The 16,135-nt window shown below is 37.0% G+C and overlaps 1 pseudogene; it reads right to left on the reverse strand.

Annotated features, from left to right (window-relative positions):
• LOC127417552 (probable carboxypeptidase X1) overlaps positions 1-15,729 on the reverse strand; it is a 29,920-nt pseudogene extending 14,191 nt beyond the window's left edge.
• Between the last annotated feature and the right edge of the window lie 406 nt (positions 15,730-16,135).

Genomic DNA, 16,135 nt, shown 5'->3' on the forward strand with positions numbered 1-16,135 from the left:
GCCAAGCAGCAAAAATGGCCTGTTAATTCTAAGGGTGAGAGAGAGTGCTGAAAGTGGTCATGAAAAATAAACTTTTACATTATAATTGAAAAAACAAAACATGAAATTATTATAAAACTTATGACGTGACCCTTTAATAAGCTCAATCGAGAGCATTTGTGGCATAAATGCGATTACAGTAAGGCACTTACAATGGATGTGAATGGGGCCAGTTCATAAACATTAAAATACACACTTTTTCAACAATATAGGCATAAGACGTAAACATTATAGGTTTAAATAACTTACAAACCTTATCAGTGTAGTTATATCCAATATTACAACCAGGGCCGGACTGGAAAGAAAAATCGGCCCTGTATTTTACATAGAAAGTGGCCCAAAAGTTGTTGGGGGTGGTTAACGTGATGGCCTGTTTCATCTTATTACCGACTTTTCGGCCCCGTTTGGTGACCGGCCCACAGGGAAAAGTCCCGGTTCTCCCTATGGCCAGTCTGCCCCTGATTACAACTTTGTTGCCATGACGACATAACGCTGGTAAACCCTGTTAGCGATTTTATCACACTAAAATCAGGTAGTATAGAGATTTTAAAACTCTAAAATTATGTCAACGTATAATGTCACTTTTAAAACAGGGTATATTTTAATGTTTATTAACTGGCCCCATTCACTTTCATTGTAAATGCCTTACTGTAATTGAGATTTTTGCTTTGTTTTTAAATAAAGTGGGACAAGTCAAATTATTTTCTGTGGTAATCAACATTATGCCACAAATGCTGTCGAGCTTAACGTGTATATTTATTTTTTTGTATACGAGAGAGGGGGAGTCCATGTCAGTTACAGTAAATGCAGTCAAGCAGTTTTATAATACACACAGAAGTTAGTAATAAGCAGACCAACGTACTGCCTCCTCTGTCCCGTTCATGCATGACTTCCATTTAATGGTGTCATTATTGACCTGCACCTTGAAGGTTTAAACATAATCCAAGCTACAGAAAAAGTGTGACATTATGTTATTCTTATAATGTACTATTTATACTAATTATGGTATTATGATTTAGTATATTATGCATAAAATCTATTACCTCCATATGGAGCTGCAACCCTGTAGTATGACTGCTGTGAACCGTGAGAGCTTCTTGGCATCTATCTGTAGCCACTGGTTCTTGTCTTTGTACTGGGCACACCAAGCTCCATCACAGATGTCTCCATCTTCAACACTAGTCTTTAAAACCAAACAGCACACAACAGAGAGTAACTTTGGAATGACAAGGAACAAACTTAAATACCCAAAGATACTATTAATGATGGATAATTTATATTTATGATGATGCAGAGAGGAAGCACAATTCAGAAGAAAACTAATGTTACGTTTTTGGCTGTAGTGAGGCGCACCTGTATATTGAGTCGGCCCCTGTGTGGCCCTAGGCCCATGCGCTTGTGAGAAGAAGCCTGAAGCTGCGAGTCTTTGACTTTTAGAGACTCCAGACCCAAAGGAGGCCATTCTGAGACAGCAAAGACCCTCACTAAAAACCTCACTCTGTTAAAACCCCCTAAATATAATACCCCAGATCCAGAAAGTTAAACCCCCTCAAGCACAGTCTCAAGGTGAGAGAGGGAAGTTAGAACTGAGTGAGAAAAACAAACAATTATTTCTAGTGTAAAGAAGAGAAACTCTGTTGCTTATATTTGAAATAGGCACAGAACACAATCAACTCTGAGCCATCACTGAAAATAATAGTTTCATTACATTGATCACAGATTATGTTGGGCATACATTCCTAACAACACAAATTGTCCCGCAGTCCAAATGTCTAAAAAGTGATGTATTCTGCCCTCAAATGGAACTGTCATCCATTTTAGACTAAGTTTGAGCTAAAGTTTTATGATGCTGGTGATAATTCACCATAACTTTGTCTACAAAGCAAATCTTCATATTCAGAAGTGACATTGTTGAATATTTTCCATTTGTATAATTTACAGTCCTTTTGTCTTTGTAACAAATGGTGAATAAGCAGATGAGTTACAGTATAGCATTTAAACTTGTGTATTTGCACATCATTTAAAAGTGATCTCACTCTCTTTGAGAGAAATGCACATCTGGCTCTTGACAGGGAGTCAGTGCGATGGTTTGTTGAGTCAGCAATCCTCCCCAATTCACGTGAAACTCAGAGGCACTGCTGATGTTTAGATGACCCAATTACTTTGACCTGGAGTACTGTTCTGCTGCCTTTTAAAAATGTTATGCTCCAAATAAATATATTGACAGCGAGGCTGTAGAACCAGGTTTTTGTGTCCGGTGTACCTCACATGAAACACATCCACCCTGTTTGAGTTTGAAGTGCCTCTGGGCTCATCTTTAAGAGGTGTTTAGAGAGGTCTGGATGTAACTGGGCTTGTTATACTACCTATCACCAACAAACCAGCTAAAACACCTCAAGTCTGCATATGAAAGACCAACTGAGAAACTGAGAAGAAAATGAGCTGTTGCTTGTGGTGACAACTGGATTGCTTAAAGTGGGTTCTTGAGACAAACACTTTTCTTTGAGTGGAACGATAACATCTCTCTCTCTCTCTCTTTCTCTCTCTCTCTATGACTGAACAGCATGTTCTCTGCCTAACAGACATCAACATTAATTCTAGCAGATGTGCTGTACAAGTCCTTATTTTTTCATCATTCTCAAGCTAAGATCACATGGTCAGCTGTAATACATCATGATGGAAACCGAGATTTTCCCATACTTCTGACCATATAATGCATTTTAATTTAATCTGTGCTGGCAAGTACTGACGCTGACTACCACCCCTGGAGTCACGAGTTTGATTCCAGGGTGTGCTGAGTGACTCCAGCCAGGTCTCCTAAGCAACCAAATTGGCCGGTTGCTAGAGAGGGTAGTGTCACATGGGGTAACCTCCTCGTGGTCACGATTAGGGGTTCTCGCTCTCAATGGGGTGCGTAGTAAGTTGTGCATGGAGCGCGGAGAGTAGCATGAGCCTCCATATGCTGGTAGTCTCAACAGTGTCATGCACAACAAGCCATGTGATAAGATGCACGGATTGACGGTCTCAGAAGCAGAGGCAACTGAGACTTGTCCTCTGCCACCCGAATTGAGGTGAGTAACCGTGCCACCATGAGGACCGAATTGGGCATTCCAAATTGGGGAGAAAAGGGGATAAATCTGTTGGCTTTACTGTCGTCGGTCTCAAAGCTCTCGTGCTCACCAGAGAGGGTTTTAATGTCATGGGCTTCTTAACTTTCCTGGTTCCTCCAGTTGTCTTGAATGGCTTCACTTTCATGGATTTCTGAGCTTTGGTGGTCGTCTTGGAGGGTTTTACTGTCTTGAAGAATCTACTTACCTTTGTAGGTGAGATTTTTCCATAAGTGCTATTGGTCCTGTTTTTAATTCTGCCTCTCACATTTGCAGCTGCAACTGATGTCTGACTTTACATTAAATTATATGACACTGTTGTTGTAGTTGATTTTTTAATAGAAGGCAAACTAGTTACTCTTCAACTAAAAAGGTTAATAAAGATAAACAAAGTATGACGGTTTGTGTCACGGTTTGTTTCCTATTTAGACCGTCCTGTAAAGTCCTGTTTCAGAGATGCTGCTCTCTCTGAATTCAAATGCATAAGCTCCCGTAATATAGCAAAATTACGAGCCACTTCGGTTGTGAACAAAATGCCCCTGAGAAAAGAGGGAGTGAAAGAGCATGCACGTCGGTCAGAAAACTAATGCCACACATATGCACACAGTACACATTCTTTTTCTGCTTGTCACTAATGAGAAATACACGCTTTCTATTCATGGACCCTCTCTCCAGCGTCACAGCAAATTTGAGATAAAAAGCATGACGTGAGCTATTAACAAGAAATATTATTGTTCTAACGTTTAAAATAGCATATCACTTCTATTATCAAATGCATTGATCCAATGGGCATTTCATGCTATTTAAAAAAAAATTAAATTTAAATGGCAACTTTTGTAAAGTGAATCTTGAGTTTTGAATGTTTTGACTGGACACTACTGGACAATTTAAAAAAGTTACTCAGAGGTCCTTCGAGGACAAAAATGTCCGCGTCAAAAAACTGCCATAATAATATTATTTATTAATGTTATTGTACACTTTCTTTTGAGTTAATTTTTTGACCAACATCAGTCCTGATCATAACTACCAAATACTAATTCATTTTCAGGGTTTTAACCCTTTAAATGCCATTTTATTTATATAATGCCACTGTTGTTTTTAAAAAAAAACAAAACAAAACAAAAAAAAGAATTACACTATGTAACACAGTTTTTGTTCCTGTGTAGTAAGTGTTATTTCCTAATTGCTTATGCCTCAAAAGTATAGAAAATGGCTATTATTCCCCACAAACTTTGCTTTTGTGACCAGGACAGTGATATTTTGAAATGTACCTATTTCCAATGAGAAAACAGGCGAATTTGTGTCTTTTCGTTCACATAAAGTCAGAAAAAACAACATATGAATCCAAATTAACATGTATTTATACTAAAGTAATACAAAAATGACTACAAAAGATTCAGAAGTGAGTCGTTTTTCGAGATTTACGATTATACTGTAAATCACTTTCACGACTCAGCCCCCAAATGTAGTCTCCCATCATGTTCTCGTTATACTGTCCTTGGTAGCGCCGTTCAAAGTCCAGTATATCCTGATGGAAGCGCTCGCCTTGCTCCTCCTCCGACTTTGAGGGACATCCTACAGCCCATTGTGCCGTAGTTCTTCACCAGAGTCTCAACCAGCTCCACATAGTTTTTGGCCTTGTGATTGACCAGGAGCCCCGAACCACTGCGACAAAGCTGTTCCAAGCTGCTTTCTCTTTACTAGTGAGCTTCTTGGGGAATTCATTGCACTCCAGGATCTTCTTTATCTGAAGTCCGACAAAGACACTGGCTTTGACCTTTGCCTCAGACAGCTTAGGGAAGAAGTCTTGATGGTACTTGAAGGCTGCCGACTCCTTATCTAGTGCTCTGACAAATTTGATGTGCAGTGATGGCATCAGCACCTTCCGGGGGTCCAACAGTGGCTCCCACTTGATGTTGTTCCTCCCCACAGAGAACTCGGTCCGCTGTGGCCAGTCCTGCCTGTGGTAGTGCGCCTTGGTGTCCCTGCTGTCCCAAAAAAACATTTTAAAATATTTTTTTTTTACAATTTTAAAAATTAACATAATATTATAACATAAGATTCCGGGCAACAATTGTCCATCTTACCTTCCAGAGTTTTTTTTGCAGTGCTCGCATGTGAAATGAGGTGCCAAGGGTTTGTCTTGATCCCCAACAGGCATGCCGAAATATGCCTTGTAGGCCTCACTCATCTTAGCAGATGCTCCCACGGAGTAATTTTTTGCTCTTGTCTTGATAAATTGGCCGCAGACATAGCAAAATTCGTCTGCCGGATGCTTGCAGCCTCTTGATGCCATCTCAGAAAAATGCAGATATGTATCCACTTAGGCAGCTGGAACTAAACTGAACTGGTAGGCGTAAGGCCCCTATATTTATACTACTATTTATATACCTGGAAAGTTCTAGAAGTTACTCCTTGTTTACTCAGCACTGAATCTATCTGGAATGTTCTGGAAAATAGGTAATTTAAAAAATATCAATGTCCTGGTCACAAAAGCAAAGTTTGTGCAGAATAATAGCCATTTTCTATACTTTTGAGGCATAGCAATTAGGAAATAACACTTACTACCCAGGAACCAAAAAAATAATAATAATAAAAAAAAATAATAATAATAAAAAAAAATGTGTTCCACTGTGTTATTTTCCATATACAAAATGCTAAAGGGAATTTCACAGTCTGGGATATGTCAACGATTAGCAACAACATTGATTTTGATGCATTATTTTTTGTGCAGTGTCAAATAAATAAAACAACCTCACACTCAGGACCTTAGAGGACAAAAATGTCAGCGTCAAAAAACTGCCATAAAAATATTATATTAATATTATTTTCCACTTTCATTAAGTTAATTTTTTTTAACCACACACACAAACACACACACAAACACACACACACACACACACACACACACACACACACACACACACACACAAACGTTGGTTTTGCTATACTTGTGAGGACCCTCCATAGACATAATGTTTTTTATACTGTACACACTATAGATTCTATCCCCTAACCTACCCCTAAACCTAACCCTCACAGAAACCTTTTTGCATTTTTACATTTTCAAAAAAACATAATTTAATATGTCATTTCCCTTGTGAGGACCACCCAAAAGGTCCTCACAACCAGAAATGTCCTCATAGAACAGGTTGTTTCTCTATACTTGGTCCTCACAAGTATAGCAAAACCTGCACACACACACACACACACACACACACACACACACACACACACGTTGGTGCAGCTATCATTATGAGGACTCTCCATAGACATAATGATTTTTATACTGTACCAACTATAGATTCTATCCCCTAAACCTAATCCTCACAAAAAACTTTCTGCATTTTTACATTTTCAATAAAACATCGTTTAGTATGTTTTTTTTTTAAGCGATTTGAATTATGGGGACACTAGAAATGTCCTCATATTACCCTTGTAATTACCAGTCTGTAACCTAAAAAAAGTCCTCGTAAACCACTTAAGCCTGCCCACACACACACACACACACATGCAAATTTCTCAGTACACACATACAAAATACACTCTGACATCCATACCAACACACCCACACAATTTTGGCTGCATCATTTATTCAATTGGCCTGCAGTGTTCTATAATACAGCAAACAGAAAATAGGAAAAAAGCATGTATATGCTCCATAGGCTAAACATGAGGAAAATGGCACCATCTGGTGGAAAATATTAAAAATGTAAATTTTGAAGCCAGGGCTCCGGAATGAAAGCGTAATATCATAGAATTCATGATTTTATGCTTTAATGGCACTGGGATCAAATATTGCAGTTTTAATGGGGACATTTTTGTCCTTAAGGTCCTGAGTGTAACTATTTTGTGTACACAGTGTATAATAGATGTATTATAGGAACTGAGGTTGAAATATTAAAATTCCCCCCAAAAATACACACCTTTGGCAAAATGTATGCGTTGGCATTAACACAGCCAAAATGATCGAAAAAACAAAAATGAAAAAGACAAAAATTTACCAAACGTCGCACAAGGGTTAACATTGTGTGATTTAATGTTACTTTTCTCATTGTGATCATAACGTAGAATATATAGCTAATGTGATAATATTATTGAAAAAATATTTTATTCTTAAATGCAAATTCTCATCAGATATACATCTTTAATATTGGCCTTCATAATTCAGAATACAGAACAACAAAAAAGTGTCAAAACTGTCAAACTGTTTGACAAATTATTAAACACATTTTAATGTTTTTTTCCCCTATTATTTCCATTCTCTGTTTTCTCCTTTTTGATGTAATCTAATATTAATGTTCTTATTCTTGTTGTTCTGTCATCCGCTGTCCAGTAAAATTCAATTAATTTCAACCAACTACAATTTTAACATCAGGCTTTTTAAAAAAGTATAAAGAGTAATTAAAATATTACACACTGATGTGGGCCTATAAATATATATATATATATATTTAAAATAAAATAATTGAAATAATTTACATTTATTGCATAATTTCTTCATGTCACCAGAGCTGCACGTCAAACATAAGTACTAAATCATCAGATATTGTATTCTCTCCATACAATTAAGGGTTTAGTATTGCATTCGCTCACTAATATGTGTTCACTTGTGGTAAACGTGTAATTTCTACACTGATAGTAGAGTTTTTTGTGTGTGTGTCCCTGTTCTGTTACTATACTGTCACCTTAATTGAAGATCTACATTATGTTATGAAATGAGGTGGACACTGGAGGTAACATCAGCCATTGAAAAAAAAAATGAAAAAAAAAGTGTTTAAATAATACTTCTGTATGTTTTCTGACGTTATATATGTGGTCAAGCATAACATGTCCACTCTGTTATAGAAGATATAGGGAAAATTGGTGTAATTTTAAAATGTCAATATATTTATGTGAACAGAAATCATCAATCATCAGTTTTAATTTACAAATATGACAGATTAATTTTACCCACTAAATGTCCACCCTGTTAATGTCCATTGTCCTCTCTATTATTGTCCAGCCTGGGTGGACATCTGAATTTTTTTTAAGTCATTTAGCTTGACCTGGCTGTTGGACAATGACTTATAAAATCTTTAACATGTGCCTTTAATGATAAAACAAAAACACTTGTAAAATGATTTTTCAGTTTTTAAAAGATTCAAAACCGAACAGACATCGAATTGTATTGACCCTCTTAATCACTGACTTGAATGGGTAAATCTGGGTAACGGTGCATGCAAACCATCAAGAAATGTCTTATTTGTATGAGAATCTATGAAGAAAGTTCATTAATTTTAATTATCAGCGAGAACAGCATGTATGAGAACAATGTTATTTTTTTCAACATCTAAAACCATCAGAAAAAAAAAGAAAGAGTTTCTAAAGGTTTCTAAAGAAAGAGTGTGCTGATAATATACCAAAGAAAAAGGAGAGTCCATATCTCACCGACCCGACATCACACAGCACGTTAACAAATGTGTCCACGAGATTTTCACTAGATGGCGACAAAACACTATTTTTCAACGTTACACATGGACGCTCGAGAGTGAAATTTAGTGCAAGATAACAAGTGCTGTGGAGGACTTTTGGAGTTACAGGACAAAGGGAGACTAGAAAGGCCTAATGTATGAAATAAAATTGCAGATTTGTCTCTCTCTCTATCTCTCTCTCTCTCTCTCTCTCTCTCTGTGTGTGTGTGTGTGTGTGTGTGTGTGTTTAAACTATAGAGATTTTAAGTAAAACAGTGGGGTTATTTGTAACTCTGTCTGACTCGCATGTGAAGTTTGAGATCCTGCTGAGCTTTCCTATAGTAAGGAGGTTAGAGACCACATCAACATCAATTATTGATGCATAACGCGCTTCAATAAACTTACAACCATTTCAGAAATGCTCTGCTTTTGTACAAAAACAGACAAACAATTCTGAGCATTTAAAGAAGTTTATCATTTTATGTTTTATCAATTATTGAATGAGTGGTGTTTTCTTCTGCTCTTTTTTAAGTAATGCTGGACTTGTTTCCTTTTCTCAAATACATTTTAACATTAGATATTAATGTTGTTGCATCATATACTGAAGGTAAACTGCAGATGATAGACATTTACAGTATATGGGCTACTATTTGATTGATGTGCATGTATTCTGTGTTAGTGTTTATATAACACTTCATTTGAATTTTAAATGCATTTATTGGTGTCTGAACAAAGAAAGCTATGAGGGTGTAGTTTCCTGCAGAATTCAATTTACCCTCTCTCGTGCTCTCTTTAACACATGAACACTTACCGGATGCGTAAAAAAAAAAAAAAAAAAAAACATGCCTGGAGTTTGCATGGAAATTCCTTTCCTCAACCTGTCAGTTTGAGCCAGTACCACCCACTGTGGAGAGTGAAATGTCAACGCTTAATAGGAAACTTAACACTGCAAAATATTCATTACCTGCTCCACTCCTTAAGTACTGATGCTATGTATGGACTGTTGTGCTGTTATGTTGTCTGGATAGGTGTTAACATGACTTCATTGAGCATACACTATTTGAGGTCATCTTCTTTCAGTTTGAGCCTTCCTAGTATAAAGCACATAATTCTACATTGACTACAGTATATGCAAATCAAACCAGAAGTACACATATTGCCAAACAGTAATACATTTGGTAGGCTCTTAGCAAAAAATTTGAGGTTGTTTGTACAACTTCAATTGTTTTTGCATTAAATCAACAGGATTAGTGTACAAATGCAATGAAATAATAATAATAAAATAACAGAACAAAAAAGAAAACAAAACACTATTATTGCTCCCAACGGTCTGGTTGGACATTATACAGTAGTTGTTGTGAATATAGCAAAATAAATTGAGTTACTGATCTTGCAGATAAATTAAATACAACCTTATGCTTTTAATATTAGACTGTATAATATAAAACACAAGACTCTGAGCAATCCTATTAGACAGACAGGCATATACTGTAGATATATAGACAGACAGACAGGCAGGCAGACAGCCAGCCAGCCAGACAGACAGACATTAGTTTTAAAATTTCATCTGGTTTCCTTCACTCTACAGCTGGTCTGTTTTGTTTAGCAAGTTCAGAAGTCACGAGAGTCTTTTCCCTTCATCAGAGGCAAGTCTAAACTGAACTGCCAACAAGCATGTGTACGTGTGTGTGTGTGTGTGTGTGCGTGTGTGTGTGTGTGTGCCCTGTACAGTGACCCAGTAGTGGTGGTATGAGAGCTAGCTCCTTTAATTACCTATGAGAGCTGTGGACCCAGGCCATACACAGGGAACCTGAGAACCTGCTGAGCAACATCTGTTGATCTAAGCCAGGTGAGGGGCCCACACTCCAGCCGGCAAAGGACGAAAAGAAGGGCCAGGGACAAGGCTTTGTGTGTGTGTGTGTATAGGGGAGTTTTTTTTTACACGAATGTTGTTTGAATTATGAATAACTTTGTATGCTCTGATCAATTCTTGTACAATTTATAATTTGTTTTGTATGGGTTTGCATGCCAAAGACATCAGATTAATATCTGCTTTTGTATTAAATGTTTTAAAGTCTCTGTGTTGGTGTGTTCAACTGTAAAATCAAATGTTCTGTCTGATAAAACCACACAGAGGAACAAAGTTCCTGTTTCACAACACCTTGTTTGACACAAGTGCATACTTCACATGAAGTGGAGAGAAATTCTGAGGTTTTTTTCATTTTTAAGCCTGCTGTACTACTTAAATAAATCACAAAAATTCTTATACAGCAGTGAGCAATATCATTTCACAAGAGTCTCACATAGACACTGCCAGAGCCTGAGAAATGTAACCTTACAATGAAAACTGCCAAGCCCTTAAACCAGAGATGTGATCAGCAGCAAACACAACACAGGACAGGGGCATAGCCAGAGGGGAAATCATTTGGGGCTCGAGCCCCAAATGATTTTAGTCTAACCCCAACTATTTTTTGTTTTTGTTTTTTTGTTCTAGACTTTTTGGAGTGGAACTGAAGAGAGACTTATTAAAGGAATATTCCAGGTTCAATACAAATTAAGCTCAGTCGACAGCAATTGTGGCATAATGTTGATTACCACAAAAATGTATTCGACTCATCCCTTCTCTTCTTTAAAAAGGTTTCAGTGAGGCACTTATAATAGAAGTGAATGGGGCCAATTTTTGGAGGATTTAAAGGCAGAAATGTGAAGCTTATAATTTTATAAAAGAACTTACATTAATTCTTCTGTTAAAACTCATGTATTATCTGAGATGTATAGTTGTGTAAATCGAAACTTTTAAGGTCATTTGAGGGTTTTAGGGTTAATGGCATTACGTCGTCATGGCAACGAAGAAAAGGCTAGTAAGCGATTTTATCACACTAAAATCATGTAAACACACATAATGTTTATGTCTTGCAGCTATATTTCTGAAACAGTGTACATTTTAATATTTAGGTACAGATTGGCCCCATTCACTTCCATTGTAAGTAACACAGATTTTTGCTTCTTTTTATTTATTTTTTATCTATTTTTTATTATTATTTTTAAATAAGAGAAGGGACAAGTATAAATTATTATTATCATTATTATTATTATTGTTGTTATTATTATTATTTTGTGCTAATCAACATTATGCCACAAATGCTGTTGATTGAGCTTAACTTGTATTGAACCCAGAATATTCCTAAGTAAATTTTGGTTATTGTTACTCAGTAAGTAAGTCGTTATTTAATAATGACGAATTGATTGCCTTTTAAAATTTCTGTTGCTTGTTTAGAATCAGAAATAGTGATTCCTGATTCCCAAAGAATCACTCATTTGAGTCAGATCTTTTCAATGAATTGCTCAAACGGGAAGGCAAAACAGTGTGAATAGGCTCGCGATTCAGTCTTTCGGACCGCTTCCGCATGGACTGAATAGTTTGGAACGATTTCTCTCATGGTAAAGAGTACAGGGAAAGTTAAAAACATTAAACACCCATATACATACCCTCAGCTCACGATGTCTTCAAATCCTAGAAACGCCCCTGACACAGGACATGAAAAAGACAATTATTGGGTGAGTAGTGCCATCAGATGTTTCTATTTTCATCTGGTACAAGTGAAGTAATGTTGAAATGCTATGATCATATACTGTATATATATATTGGTTTTGCACTGTGTGTCATCTCATTACAACCATGTACTATCTCTACGCTACAGGACTTCAGATTGATAAATATTCATTCTTTGCCCCCACATGAAAATCTCACAGCATGCTGAACCTCACTGCTCAAATACTGATTACTGTCGGGCATATATATGTATCGAAACTATGGCTTGTTCAGAAGATTTTGTATTATGTGTTGTAGTTTGAAATGTATTTATTGATTATGTCTATAGCTACACACTCTCATGTTGCTAATTCGTATGATATAGTACGATTGGACTCGTATGAATCCGTATGACTTTCACTACAGTGTTGTGTCATTTGTCATACAAGAGCAGTGTTGGGTACTTCTTCTAAAATGGTAATCATTACTTTACTGATTACTTAATAGAAAAAAGTAATCAAATGACTAATTACTTTACTTCTAAGTTACTTTCTAAAACACTTCACAAATTCAAAATAATGTCTATATTTGTTGTATGCAAGTCATATTTCTCTCTTTCAATAAGAGGTGCACTCCTTTTAAATGTCACAAAAAGGAGATAAAGTCAGCATAAAGTTAATCCATATGACTCCAGTGGTTTAATCCAGGCCTTCTGAAGGGATCCAGTTGGTTTTGGGTGAGAACAGACAAAAACATTCATTCCTTTTTCACTGTATGTCTTGCCATTGCAGTCTCGATGCTCAATCATGATTTCAAGCTCTATTACACTTCCTAGTGCTTGACACATGTGCAGAACGCCATATAACGCTATAGGAAGTGTTATCGAGCTTAAAATCATGATCGGCAAGGATACGGCTGTCAATATTTATATTGAAAAAGTAATTACATACTGTAATCGCCTCAGAAGACATTGATTTAACCACTGGAGTCTAATATTTGTTTGTGTTCAGCAGAAGAAAGTAAGTCATACACGTCTGGGATGATATAATTTTTTGGTGAACTATCACTTTAATTGAAAGTCAGTAACTGTAATCTGATTGGAAGAATTTAAAATGTAACATGTTACACTACTTTTTGACTAAAAGTAATCAAATCACTGAAATAAATTACTCTGTAATCAGATTACACCCAATGTTGTAAAAGGTATTCTATTGTCCTTTACAATGCATTTATTGATAAAATGATTTGACCTGGTGTATTGTACTGTGGACTTAGGATAATTTGGTATTTGTATTATTTATAACTCCTATGTAATCCGTTTAAAATAATAGCTTGCAACATTTTACATTGCGTAATTTTCTCAGAGATTAATAAGTGAATACATGTGGTGTGTTTTAGTGAAATGGAAACTGTGATAAGCAGGTGGCAAAAGCTTCCAAATCCCTAGACATCACTTTATAGTATCAACATACTGTAGTATACAGGTAGTGAATTAAAATGTTGTAATCTTGAATTTAGCAGAGCTTTTCTGCTACAGCATCTGTTAAATGTCAGATTTACCAGTAGCGTATAACATACACTAGAAAAAGTTTAAGCCTATCATAAAACTTTCCTCTTGCAACTTCCACTGATTCATCTGAAAAGAATACCCCAGGACATTCCCCTTCCATGAACAATACATGTGGAAGTGTCATGTAATATTGATGGGCTCAGCTGATGATCTCCCGATGACCCCAGTTTGGTCCCTCTCATGTTCTATAAAATATTCATTATTCTTGTCCCCATCCTGCCCCCACCCCTCAGCATCCCATAATGCATTGGTGATGTTCTGCTGGGCCCACTGCACAAAAACACACACCTGGCAGGAGCAGAGGATGATGGGAATATCAGCATGATCTCCCTTGGTAAAGAACAGCTTTGAGTTTCAATTTTAAATTTCAGGTTAGTTTTGAAAAAGAAAGAAGAAGAAGAAGAAGAAGAAGAAGAAGAAAAAAGCTGGTATAAATAAGAAAGAAAACCAAACACAGATACAGGTTTTCATCCATCCTCTCACACCTTTTTCCCTATTGTTCATCTGTAGTTCCTCCACATCAGGACTTAAAGGCTGTGTTCACAGTGTTTATGCAGTTGAATATGGCTGTTAGTCATGTAATGCTAAATAGAGCAATATTCAACCCTTAGTTCCTCAAATGCGATTGGCCAATCAGCTGTCCAAGAGTGCAGATATTTAGTACCAACAGCATTGGGTGGAATGCTTCACCAGCTAGCTTTCCAACCAGGTTTTTTATTGCAATTTTTTAAATATCGCATGCAAATACTGGATGGACAACTAGATGTGAAGAAAATCTCCAAAATGTGCATAAAAATGTATACGCTTGCTTGAGGTGAATATATCTGACAAGAAGATGCGCATCTATAAGGGATATAGATGCGCATCAAAAAAGTCATGTGTCTGATCCTCAACAAGCCATGTGAATACATAATTTTCCCAGAGAATATAAACAATATCATAAAAAATTTGAACCAATAGAGCCAAAGCCTGTAATCAAAATGATTGTCTACAATTACCTCCCAGAACTGTCTGACACATTTTGGCTCCCAGATTTCTTACCTAATTTCACTTGCCGCTAAACACTAGAAAACATGAGGTTCATGAGAGGCTTTTGTCTGCATGCTCTAAACCCCAAGAAATGTATTTCATTGAACAAAAGAGCTACAGTGGCTACAACTTTTATTTTGTGTCAAGAAAATGTAATTCGGAATTTGGATGGAAACATATTTGTAACACTATCGCTTGTCTGTGTTCACTCAGGAATTGCTGTCCAAATAGTGGTGGGTTTTTGATACATGGTTCACTTTGATTTTGGTCACTGATTCGTTCAGACAACATTTCTGGAGATTACACCTTCACGCCAGCAGGTTGAAACAAATGAGCACCTTTATGATGTGAGTGAGTCATTGAATCACTGACTCAAGTGATTCGTTAAACAACGCTGAATCGTTTATGACCAAAACTGTGGAGGTGAATGCGAATAGTTTGTTGACTCAAACGATTCATTCAAAAACACTGATTCATTTACGAACGAATCCTCACCAGCTCAAAACCAACCACCATATGAGTACAGTGCAGAGAGTGGAGTTGTGCTAGATGCTTTGGCTTCTTTTGGAACCTATTCTTATTACACCTGTCAGTAAATATGGTTGTCAGTCCCAGAAACTGTGTGAACAAAGCCAAAAAGTATGCTTGATTATCTCACAGCTATTATTAGTGATGTCCAACCTTTCATGTTCCTTTCTTCCCTCTTTCTCTAGTCTCTCTCAACCTGTTCACCTACATCTGCTCTTTTGTCTTTTTTATCAATGCGTCTTCCCTTCTTCTGCTGTTCTCTTCTGCTGTCCTCCTCCCCTGATTCTCTCTTTGCATCTTTCTCATTAACACCCAGCCCTGATCCATGTAGGGAGGTGGCCTACTGCTCTTTAAGAGATTCTCCTGGGTCACCCGTGCAGCCCTGGCATCCTGTGTTCCTCTCCTTAGACCTGAGACTGTGCCATCTGCCTCTGTCAGTGCCACTGCTGGGCACAGGGAGTCAGTGTGCATGAGGCAACCCTTCTTAGCTGAAAGATTCCTGCATGCACTATGACTGCTGCAGCTCTTCAGGCAGAAGGTACTAGTTTACACAAAACTTGAACTTTTTGAGAATAAACGTATGATGTTTTACACTGGGCTTAAATAGGGGAGTCATCAATACATTTGCAATCAATTTGTCATTTAAACACAGTTGGTTGTCTTTTAATTCACTCAGCTGGTGTTTATTGTCTATATTTAGAGTCCCACAAATACCCTACACCCATCCCTACCCCTACCCCTAAACCAAAGGAAAACAACCTTAATTTCTATTTATTATTATAAGCGGTATTAAAAGAAATATTAAGAGTGGAGACAGGAAGCAGGAAAGGAAAAACTGGGAGTCGAACCCAGTCTTCTGTACGAGAAAAGCACACCC

This window comes from Myxocyprinus asiaticus, chromosome 27 (assembly GCF_019703515.2).
Source record: "Myxocyprinus asiaticus isolate MX2 ecotype Aquarium Trade chromosome 27, UBuf_Myxa_2, whole genome shotgun sequence".
Taxonomy (NCBI): Eukaryota; Metazoa; Chordata; class Actinopteri; order Cypriniformes; family Catostomidae; genus Myxocyprinus; species Myxocyprinus asiaticus.